Source organism: Procambarus clarkii, chromosome 14, assembly GCF_040958095.1.
Source record: "Procambarus clarkii isolate CNS0578487 chromosome 14, FALCON_Pclarkii_2.0, whole genome shotgun sequence".
Taxonomy (NCBI): Eukaryota; Metazoa; Arthropoda; class Malacostraca; order Decapoda; family Cambaridae; genus Procambarus; species Procambarus clarkii.
In genome coordinates this window covers 46,512,707-46,525,207 of record NC_091163.1, presented here as the reverse complement: position 1 = coordinate 46,525,207, position 12,501 = coordinate 46,512,707, and the positions used below count along the sequence as shown (strand labels likewise).

General features: G+C 39.1%; 1 protein-coding gene across 1 annotated transcript in view; it reads left to right on the top strand.

Annotated features, from left to right (window-relative positions):
• The first annotated feature begins 319 nt into the window (after nt 1-319).
• The window catches only part of LOC138364629 (tripartite motif-containing protein 59-like), a 119,432-nt gene continuing 107,250 nt past the window's right edge, over nt 320-12,501 (top strand). The window contains exon 1 of the mRNA XM_069324582.1: nt 320-626. The gene's annotated coding sequence lies outside the window, so the exon portion shown is untranslated. The remainder of the gene's footprint in view (nt 627-12,501) is intronic.

The following is a 12,501-nucleotide window of genomic DNA, read 5'->3' as shown; positions in this document are numbered from 1 at the left end:
TTTCTCACTTTAATCAAGCCATCTCTAACGAAGCACTGATGAATCACATCTGGGTTTTGATGACGGATTTGACGCAGGCGGTAGAGGAGTTGCTGTCTTTTTCTAGTCAAGCACTCGTTGATGTAGATTCCCTGTCGTTGAGTGATGTAACACTCAATCACCAATGTTGTGCTTTCACAACCCACTCTACCTTCTTCAATATAAATAAATAAATATAAATAAATACATACCGGTAAATAATAACTAAATAAAACCCAACATTAGACATAAGTGTCTAATGTTGGGTTTACCAACAAAGAAAATGAGTAACCAAAGAAAATGGAAGAAGGAAGGTGGCGGGGAAGCGAGCGAGTGACGTCATCACAACAAAGGTTCCACTATTGGACGTGTACACGACCCGTGAGATAACACTGACGCTCCTCGCCTATCTTAAAGACGGTCTCCTGTGTCCAAAATACCCGCCAAATTGTCCCTCCCACAATACTCACAAGACAGTTGTGGCAGTGTAAGTGTGTGGTGAGGGCACACCACTGAAGACATTGAGGATATACCACGAGGAAGAGACAAAACTGTTGAAGAAAGGAGTCACTGGCTCCACCTGACCACCTTGGGCCACATTCACCAAGGTACTTAGCAATGGTTTTCTTCTTAGCTACCAATGTTTTTCTTCTTAGCTACCAATGTTTTTCTTCTTAGCTACCAATGTTTTTCTTCTTAGCTACCAATGTTTTTCTTCTTAGCTACCAATGTTTTTCTTCTTAGCTACCAATGTTTTTCTTCTTAGCTACCAATGTTTTTCTTCTTAGCTACCAATGTTTTTCTTCGTAGCGCCTTCGTGGCGGCTACGTCGGTATTCAGGTAGCTACACTAAGAAGAAAAACCTTCGTAACTTTGGTCCGTCATCTAAGTGTACTGTCGACCACTCGTAACTGGATATAACTCAATTTTTCTCTACTACATAACACTGGGATCGATTTTAAGATAAACAAAAAATTATTAGTTGGTGAATCTCGTGAAGAGGAGTCCTTCGTGTTAGTTATATATGCATTCTCTGCTTGAAACTTGAAGTAAATATGTCTTTTATGATAGGAGAATTAGTTTTATAATAGCAAGATATTATACCAGTAGTTATTAAGTAAATAAACACTGGTGAACATGAAATATGAGAGAAGGTTATGAGCCCTGCCTGATGGGAGCATTTACTATCACCAAATGCCCCTGTTCACCTAGTAATCAGTAAGGGTGTACCTTAGCTATACATACACACATTTAATTTATTTTGTTTGGTTTTATTGTGAAAATAAATCTGGGTGAGACACAAAAGATAAATATCCTGCACAAATGATGTTAGGTTAGGGTAAAAACTTCAAAACTTTTCTCATTGAATAATTAAACCTATAATTATGACTATATGGAATATTAAAAAAAGAGAGAGGGAAGTAGGGGTTCAAGACCTCTTCCTGTTAAACAATTTGGGTGTGTGGAACCAGTAATTATTGCCACTACCTTGGATCACCTATGGACTAATAAAATAGCTTCCTTTACATCTGGGGTAATTTATGACAGAACAACTGACCACTATCCTACCTTCCTCATAGCAAACATTGACACATCACCACCAGAAACCAAGAAACTCTCATTTAGGTTACATAGTGAATCGGCTTTAGGCAATCTCTCTAATGCACTTCACAATATTAACTGAGAATCTGAATTTAATAATTCACAGGATATAAACTCATCAACTAACCTCTTTCTCTCCAAAACTCTAAGCCTCTACAACACTCACTGCCCCCTCCTTACCAAACAAGTAACTGATAAAAGAAAAAATAACCCGTGGCTCACAAGTGGCATAATTAAATCAATCAACAAAAAACATGAATACGAAAAGAAATTTAGGGGTGGCCTAGTTACAATGGAAGTAGTTAAAAGGTACTCATCAGTGCTTACCAGTATCATAAGAAAAGCTAAACTTTCATATTATGAGACTAAATTCAAAGAAGCAAAAGGCAACATGAAAAGCACATGGAATACCATCTCTAATATCCTAGGAACTAAACAACACTCCCACAACCAGATAACACTCTCTAAGGATGGCCTTACACCATCATCTGACCTAGAAATGGTGAATTAATTTAATAGCTTCTTTTCATCGATTGGTGCTAACCTTGCAAGTAAAATCCCACAGACTCAGACACATATCTCTCAGGCAGCTATCCAAACTCTCTTCTCCTTTCACCAGTCAGCCCGACAGATGTTGTGTCTATCATTCACTCACTAAAAACCAAAGCTGGAAACATCAGTGAAATCCCATCCATTGTATACAAGAGCGCCTCCCATGCCCTTGTGCCACTATAGCTCTGCTGTTCAACAAATCCCTTGAGTGCCATACCTTCCCTGATATCCTTAAAAAAGCAAGAGTAACGCCAGTTCATAAAGGAGGTAATGCGGCAGACATAAACAACTATAGACCAATATTGAACCTACCCATACTATCAAAAATATTTGAAAAAATTATCTACAAACAGCTCTACTCCTCTCTCGTAAAATTCGACATTCTTAGCCCCTGTCAGTTTGGCTTCCGCTCCCAAAAGAGTACCAACGATGCAATTATTAGTCTCCTTGATATAATTTACTCAGCCCCTGACAAAAATGAGTTTCCGATTGGACTCTTCATTGAGCTGAGAAAGGCCTTTGATACTGTTAATCACGATTACCTCTTATGTAAACTACATCATTATGGAATCCGAGGCCATGCACTGGACTATATCCAATCCTATCTTAGTAATAGACACCAATGTGTAACCATCAATAATATAACCTCTCCCACTCTACCAATAACCGTTGGAGTGCCACAGGGCAGCATCTTGGGACCTCTTCTATTTCTTATATACATCAATGATCTGCCTAATGTCTCTAACATTCTGAAGCCTATTTTGTTTGCTGATGATACTACCCTCATCTACTCCAACTCCAACCCACATACACTAAATAATGTTGTTAATAATGATCTAAAAAAAGTCCACTTATTTATGTCAACCAACAAACTAACACTTAACATAGAAAAGACCTACTACATCTTATTTGGAAGCAAATCTACAAATGCAATTCAGCTTCAGATAGACAATGTAAACATTAGCAATAAAAATGATGGAAAGTTTCTTGGCCTATTCCTAGACAAGAGACTCAACTTCAGTACCCACATACAACACATAACTAAGAAAGTCTCTAAAACAGTTGGTATACTCTCCAAAATCAGATATTATGTACCTAACTCTGCTCTCATCTCTCTATATTATGCACTAATCTATCCCTATCTCAACTATGGTATCTGTGCATGGGGTTCAACCACTGCAAACCACCTCAAGTCCATCATCACCCAGCAAAAATCTGCTATCAGAATAATATCAAATTTGCTTTCAGGCAACACTCAGCCCCCTTGTTTAACTCCCTAAATATGCTAAACATAATCTCACTCCATAAATTCTCTTGTGTCAACTACATTTACAAAACCCTGTTCTTAAATGCAAATCCTGCTCTGAAACTCTTCCTGGACAGATGTAATAGGACCCATTATCACCACACCAGAAATAAATATCTCTTTGATATCCCCAGAGTTAAACTTAATCTGTGTAAACACTCTATGTAAATAAAGGGACCCAGTTTATGGAACTCACTCCCTATTGAATTGAAAAGCTGTCCAACTTTTACATCATTCAAAATCAATACTAAAAAGTACCTAATTTCATCTTCATAGTTTTTCACCTTTTGCCTTAAAATTGTACTGTATTGCTACCCAATCTCCCAACCTTTATGTTCCCAATTTGAACATCTTTACCATTGTGATCATTGCTGTCTTCTTATATGTGCTGCCAATCTGCTGTATGGTGTTTATTAATCTTGTTTATCTGTATCTATTGCTACCCAGTCTCCCAATCTTTATGCACCCAATCTGAGCATCTTTACCATTGTGATCATTGCTGTCTTATATGTGCTGTCAATCTGCTGTATGGTGTCTATTAATCTTGTTTAAATTACCAATCAAGCTGTCAATGTAACCAATCAGAGCTTTAATATAACAATGTGCTCTAATATACTTACTAAGCTCTCTCATCTCATTTTTCTCTTGCAATGTATTTGTTATCATTTATCAATTCTGATAGAAATTACCTACTTAAAATTATCCGTTAGATTAAGGACCTGCCCGAAACGCTGTGCGTACTAGTGGTTTTACAAGATTGTAAATACTGTACTATTCAATGTATTCTCACAAACCCAATGTACCTTCTTGTATATATATAAATAAATAAATAAATAAATAAATAAATAAATAAATAAAAGAAGGCACCATGTCTGGAAGGCTATGTAGCATTAAGGCAGTAAGGTGAGGCAGCTACTTATTTGAGGAATGCTTATTTTATTTACCTTATAAGCTGAGGCAGCCTATTTTATTTGAGGAATGCTCAGCTGATTCCTCTACATTTAGCATGGAACAAATTAGTGTCCAAGACCTCTTCCTGTTACACAATTTGGCTGTGTAACAATCAGTAAGTAATTATCAAAAGAAGGCACCAAGCTGGGAAGGCTATGTAGCACCATTGTGTGTAGCAATAAACCTAATTTTTTTAACAAATAATGCACCTGTGAGAAACAAATCCTGTCAGCTGTAAAAATATTGATGCAGTTATTTAAATAAAAAATATAATGAAAGAAATATTACTGGTTATTTTTATTCTATCTTTTTGTACTATACAGTACAGTATATCCAAAGAAGTGAAATATTGAGACATAATGCATAATTTAATGAATGATTCAAAAGAAATATGACTACTGTATTACATATCAACATGAGATCTTAATGATCCATGGTTAACATGATTTAATAAGGATAATATTGGTAATAACTCAAACTATAATTTAAAATCTTTATTACTGATATTTTTGTATTAAGAAGCTTAGGTATACATAGCAATGTGCTGCTACCCTATTCTATATGGAAGATTACACAGTGTATATAAAAAACTAGCTATAAGTTCATCTAATACTCCCATCTCACAGGATGGTTAGTCATACATGGAATCAGGGGAGAAAATACCTGCCTCAATACAAAAAACAAATCAGCTCTGACTAAACAATAACTTCACGATTTTCACAAGAGGTAAGCACTGAATCATGGAAACATTATATTATAACTACATTTCTCTTACTAGTTTCTACAAGACTCCTCTCAAACAATGTATTTTTTTTAACATGCTTAGGCATACACAGCAATGTGCTGCTTCCCTATTCTGTATGAAGGACCATATAGTCCATTCTCTGAAACTCTCCCTGGACAGATGTAATAGGACCCATTATCACCACACCAGAAATAAATATCTCCTTGATATCCCCAGAGTCAAACTTAATCTGTGTAAACACTCTATGCAAATAAAGGGACCTAGTCTATGGAACTCACTCCCTAATGAATTGAAAAGCTGTCAAACTTTTGCCTCATTCAAAAACCAAACCAAAAAGTACCTAATTTCATCTTCATAGTTTCCTACACTGTGCTTTAAATTTGGTCTGTATCTAGTGTTACCCAATCTCCCAATCTTTATGTACTTAATCCAAACAATTTTACCTTTGTGATCATTGCTGTCTTCTTTTCAGTGTTAGCAATATGGTGCATTGTGCCTTGTAATTTTTGTTAAACTATCATTCAAGCTGTCAATGCAATCAATCTGAGCTACCTATGTGCTTTAATATACCTTCTAATTTCTCTCATCTTTTTTTCTTTGTTTTCTTACCATGTACATTACCTGTTATCATTTTTATAAATTTTGCTAGTATTTACTACTTAAAATTTTCTGTTAGATTAAGGACCTGCCCGAAACGCTGCACATACTAGTGGCTTTACAAGAATGTAATCACTGTGCTATGTATCCTCATAATCCCACTGTACCTTCTTGTATATATATATTAATAAATAATAATTAATAATAATAAATAAATAGTCTAGATAAAAAACCAGCTACAAGCTCATCCAACATCCTCACCTCACAGGACAGCCAGTCATACATGGAATCAGGAGAAAACAAAATACTTAAGGCTGATCTATTAGCTCCCACTGACAAAATCTGGGTACAGCACAAGAATATCTTCCAATATTCCTGAGTGTATGAAGTAATTACAGAGCTCAAAGTGCCTCATATCATCTAGTATGAAGTCACTGATACTGTAACAGGGCAATCACAGATATAGTGTTGGAGAGTATGTCCTCTCAAGTAAGACTGAAAACAGATGTTTTTTTACCCAAATGGTTAAAATCCATGGAACCGCCTACCCGCTGAAGCCGTACATGCCAAAATCCAGCTAGAAAATATCATTAGGACAATTGGCGGGACTTAACAAGCCCCCGGCTTTTTGTCCTCGTCAAGGCCACTAGATAATTAGTGGCCCTTGGGTAAATTTAGGTAAATATATACATAAATAGATACCATCGCTTCTCAAGTCTCGGGAGCGACAAGGGGAGCTATACACTATCTCTTAGAATTACGTAGGTAAACAAAAAATGTAACATATTTGTATACCACAATGTCGTTGCTGACTGTACAAGTTGAAAAAACATTGTTTTACTTTGAAATATACTAATTTTATAAGGAAATTTGACGTAAATATGTCGCAAGTGGTCACAGATAAGCTCCGATATGGCAGCGTCGTGATTGGCTACAGCTGTAAGATGAAAAATGTTACCCTCTCTCGGATTGGCCAAACTAAAAGCGTAGTGACATCTAGCAAGACCTAAGTGAACTACAGTACAGTACTTAGAAATCTTCATAAGTTTACTTCTCTGAATCGCCCTTTGGTGCGTTCTTAGCCGGCACTTGGGAACCTTCGTAGCAAACCTACTGACGAAGAAATACATGGAGCTTCGTGAATCTAGGTCCTTGTTCTTTGCACTCTCATCATCCACCATAAGTACTTGAGTGCTGTATGCTCCACCATTGTCATACATAGGCCTATGCAAGTGTTGGCGTATGGACATAGGCCTATGGAATTATTGGGGCTTGGACATTGACTTATCGAATTGTTAGTGTTTGGACTATATTGCTCTAATCATCGACCTGGAAAGTGAGGTACTGCCTCTGCTGGTTAACTGAGAAAGATACAGACAAATGTCCAAATACTGATGACCTTCCAGATATTGGTGACCATCCAAATACTGGCGATCGTCCAGATGCTGGCGGCTGGGTAGTGGTAACTGTCTGGATATTGGTGGCCATTCAGGTACTAGAAACCATCTGGATATTGGTGGCCAATCAGGTACTGGAAACCGTCTGGATATGGATGGCCATTCAGGTACTAGAAACCATCTGGATATTGGTGACCATCTAGTTACTGGTAACTGTCCTGATAGTGGCAACCATCCAGTTACTGGAAACTGCCTGGTTAATGGCAGATATCCAGTTACTGGCAACTGTCTGGTTACTGGTGATTGTCCAGATAATGGTAACCTTTCAGATGCTAGCACCTGTCCAGATATGGCAACTGTCCGGATACTGGGACCTATTCAGATATGGTAATTGTCTGGTGACAATTGACTGGTGACTGTCCAAATTGTGGCAATCTTTCAAATACTGGCAACTGTTCAGTTACTGGCAACTGTTCAGTTACTGGCAGCTGTTTAGTTACTGGCAACTGTTCAGTTACTGGCAGCTGTTCAGTTACTGGTAACTGTCCAGATACTGACGACCCCTCTAGATACTGTGACCCTCTAGATACTGTGACCCTCTAGATACTGTGACCCTCTAGATACTGTGACCCTCTAGATACTGTGACCCTCTAGATACTGTGACCCTCTAGATACTGTGACCCTCTAGATACTGGTGACCCTCTAGATACTGTGACCCTCTAGATACTGTGACCCTCTAGATACTGTGACCCTCTAGATACTGGTGACCCTCTAGATACTGGTGACCCTCTAGATACTGTGACCCTCTAGATACTGTGACCCTCTAGATACTGGTGACCCTCTAGATACTGTGACCCTCTAGATACTGTGACCCTCTAGATACTGTGACCCTCTAGATACTGTGACCCTCTAGATACTGGTGACCCTCTAGATACTGTGACCCTCTAGATACTGTGACCCTCTAGATACTGTGACCCTCTAGATACTGTGACCCTCTAGATACTGTGACCCTCTAGATACTGGTGACCCTCTAGATACTGGTGACCCTCTAGATACTGTGACCCTCTAGATACTGTGACCCTCTAGATAATGGTGACCCTCTAGATACTGTGACCCTCTAGATACTGTGACCCTCTAGATACTGTGACCCTCTAGATACTGTGACCCTCTAGATACTGTGACCCTCTAGATACTGTGACCCTCTAGATACTGGTGACCCTCTAGATACTGTGACCCTCTAGATACTGTGACCCTCTAGATACTGTGACCCTCTAGATACTGTGACCCTCTAGATACTGTGACCCTCTAGATACTGGTGACCCTCTAGATAATGGTGACCCTCTAGATAATGGTGACCATTCAGATATTGGTGACCATCCAGATGCTAGTAACCAGACATTGGTGACTGGTCACTGGCAATTGTCCAGTTACTGGTGACTATCCATATACTGGCAACCATCCAAAGATATTTTGTGTAGTGCATCCTGGGGTTCAGGGGCTTTCTTGTTTGACACTCAGACAATTGGGTATGGCTCGCAGCAGGTTTCTGGAGTTTGTGTCTCATCCCATTTTGGGTAGATGGCTTGGCTCAGGTGCCTGGCCCGGTGCTGGGGTCCCATCATGGTGCCTGGCCCGGTGTTGAGGTCCCATCGTGGTGCCTGGCCCGGTGCTGGGGTCCCATCATGGTGCCTGGCCCGGTGCTGGGGTCCTATTGTGGTTCCTGGCCCGGTGCTGGGGTCCCATCATGGTGCCTGGCCCAGTGCTGGGGTCCTATCATGGTGCCTGGCCCGGTGTTGGGGTCCCATCGTGGTGCCTGGCCCGGTGCTGGGGTCCTATTGTGGTTCCTGGCCTGGTGCTGGGGTACCATTGTGGTTTCTGTGTTTTTCTTGTGAGTTTTGTCTTCAGTTTTTGGAAGATTTTCATTTTGATTCAAAATGAAGATTCTTCATTTTGGAAGAAAATGCAGAATAGAACCAGTGAAGAGCAGGGGTGCCATAGGCACAATCAGAGAACACTGTATAAACATCAGAGGTCCACGGTTGTTCAACATCCTCCCGTGAGCTTAAGAAATATTGCTGGAACAACTGTGGACACCTTCAAGAGAAAACTAGATAATTTTCTCCAAGGAGTGCCGAACCAACTGGACTGTGGTGGATATGTGGGCCTGCGGGTCGCTGCAAGCAACAGCCTAGCGGACCAAACTCTCACAAGTCAAGCCAGGCCTCGGGCCGGGCTTGGGGAGTAGAAGAACTCCCAGAACCCCATCATCCAGATATCAACCAGTTCTGGGGTTTCTTCATACCTCTATTTCTTCAAAGGAAAGGGTGGGGAAGAGGGTTGTATTCTTTCCTCTTCCAGATAACTATGTGGGAATGCAGGCAGGAGACACTGACACTGTGGCAGAAAATTCGGGTTAATTTTGTCTCCACCCAACACTACATTCCCTAACTGCTGTCTAGCAAGAGATAAGTGCATGGAGACTTAATATGCCATAACTCACAGGAAACTTCAACAGTAATCAACCATAAATAACCAATTTTCATTGTGCCTGTTTATGTATGACCCTGCTGCCAGGCGTACACTATATGCTTAACCCACCTCCACGTATTTACCTCTGTAAACATTACCAAGTATTGTAATGCACCACGATGCATGGCAACAAGCAAGGTAGAGGTGCCTCTCGCCCATTCAACTTGTTACCAAGAGACCCAAATGAAACAACGGCAACACTGGGATCATCGCCAGTGTTGGTAAACACAGCACCTGGCGTTACCAACCCTCTCTCCCAGCTGCTGCCAGCGACTCAACAATCTAGTGTAGATTGTGTAGTTTCAATCTAGTTTCCTCGGAAGCAATTGCGGCCCTCCAAGCCACGGTCTCCCATCAACAACAAACTGTCCGCTTCCTTTAATCTTCGCTGACCAACAATCAAGCAATTCACAAGTGACACAATGGAGCAAATAAATAAGATTATGACCAGGGGAAATGCAACCAGGATAAAGCGACATCCTTCAAAAGCTGGAAAAATAAATAAATCTCCAGATGCACCAGGCGGCCTCTGAAGACGCCTTAGAACAACAACAATTTCACGACTCTCTGATCATTAGCTCTGCGGATCTACCAGAGGAACTACAAGGTGAGAACTGCTGTAATGTAGCTCACGCCCTTAATTATTTTAAAGATCAAAGTCTACGTTGATATCAAATCGGCTGTCAGGAAAGATTAAAACAGTCCCCACAGCATTACGTGAATGCTCATCAAACTTGCAAATCAGGCTGCTAAGTATGACCTCTTGCAAACAGCTGCAAAGCAAAAACCAACCTCTATATAAATGAGTGCCTTACCAAGCAGCATGGATCCCTCCTCTACAGAGTGCGTCAAATTCGCCAACAAAACCCAGGTGTTATTAAGCAGTGCTACACTAGGAATGGAACGATCATTGTAAAGAAGGAAAGAGCAGGAAGAAGATAGGAAATAAAGTGTGACCAACAACTACTGACCTTTAATGACTGTGGCATATCTGAAAACCAGAATCTTTCCAATGTCAATACAGAAAATATCTCATGAGTGTCTGAGCCTAACCTGGCCTAACCTTGTCCAAGGTGCTGTCTTTCACTCTATTGGTTAAATAATGCTCTCTCATCCATAAAAGTTCCTAACATCTCAGTAAAGTCTCCATGTACTTATGTAAGCATCTACCTCAGTATCTTAGTAAAATCTTACTCATATGTATTATCTTACTCTGTTATCTTTAAATTTAATGGTATTTTGATTTATATTAGTCATTTATTGGATTTAATTAATTGAGTTCATATTTTTCCTAAGTTCATATTAATTATTGGATCATAACTAAGCTAATTATAGTTAATTATCATTAAAATTATATTACTTTATGATTATTTAAGTCAGTATTAATTAATTAAGATTAACCTTGTAATTTTTTTGTCTTCATTAATTCCATATTCTTATTGAACATTATTCTTGTCAATCTTTATTGATTTTTGTTTTTACTTGTGTATCCTTCTTGTCTAACTACAGTGATCTTTATTTGACTTTTTTGTGTGTGTTTTTGTTATAGTTATTTGATATTTACAGCAGATATAGTATTTTAGTGTTGTGTAATTGCTTGCCTTATTGTATCTTGACTCCATTGCATCTACATGCAAGCTGATATTGATCCTCAACTAAATCTGCTCTCACACATCTACAATAACCACCATATTGATCATCACTACTGCAGCTATTACACACCAAACTTTGCACAAAAAAAAAAAACTCCAAAATAACACTTGCCTATCAGTTTTCAACCAAAATGTCAGATCACTTGGTAAAAAATTTGATGATATAAATGCACTACTCACAGCATTAGGTACTAAACTATCATTTATTATTTTAACAGAGACCTGGCTAAGTAAAGACTATACTCAACTCTACTTTTTCACTTATTGTGTTGCATATAATATTACTTGATGTTGAATTATAATGCAACTTGCATACATTAAGTATACACCTGATTAATAGTGCCACAATAATGCACACACAAATGTTTTCAATTACGCCATGTATGTATTCACATTTTTCATTATTATATTTACACACATCCACTCACTATTTACAGGTTTTTGCAACATCATTGTACATTTAGAAGTCTTGGAGATAGTGGTAGTCGTTGAAGCAGTTGACAGCGCACAACGGGACTGCACACACTTCACACCATATTTGCACTAGTTTACGTTTCTGTGGTCTCTCTTTTTTTTTTTTTTTTTTTTTGTTCTACAAACTATGCAATCACGTTGGTCTATATGCACGCTTTCCAGCTGGTGGCAAATGTTTTAGTCTGTGTGCTTAAAATTCCTCCGTGTAAGTGAGCCTGGGTGTAGCAGCATGTTGCAACACTGGGTTCATGATGGGGGTCTTTGTATGCCAGGAATTTCTTTGCCAAACTTTGTTAGTAACTTTGTCACAAGTGTAAAACCAAACGAACGGAAACTTGGTTTACGTCCAGTTTTCACCAGATACATATTGTAGCTGTTCAGCATGCTTACGTCAACCAGATGGAAAAACACTTTTCTCATCCACTTCAATGTTTTCCTAACACACTCGACAGCACCCACCATCATGTCACGTTTATCAACCAAACGCATGTTGATATTATAGTCAAGAAGACAATCTGGCTTATATACTGGTTGTTTTGTTACTCGGTTCACCTTGCCACTGTTCACCATTGTACCATCATGAACGGTTGTCAGCAAGTTCACTTCTCTCGTCTTTCCACCTAACTGAGAGTATTTGATCACTTTTTCTTAGCTGGCAGTCACCAACTTCAAGATTGT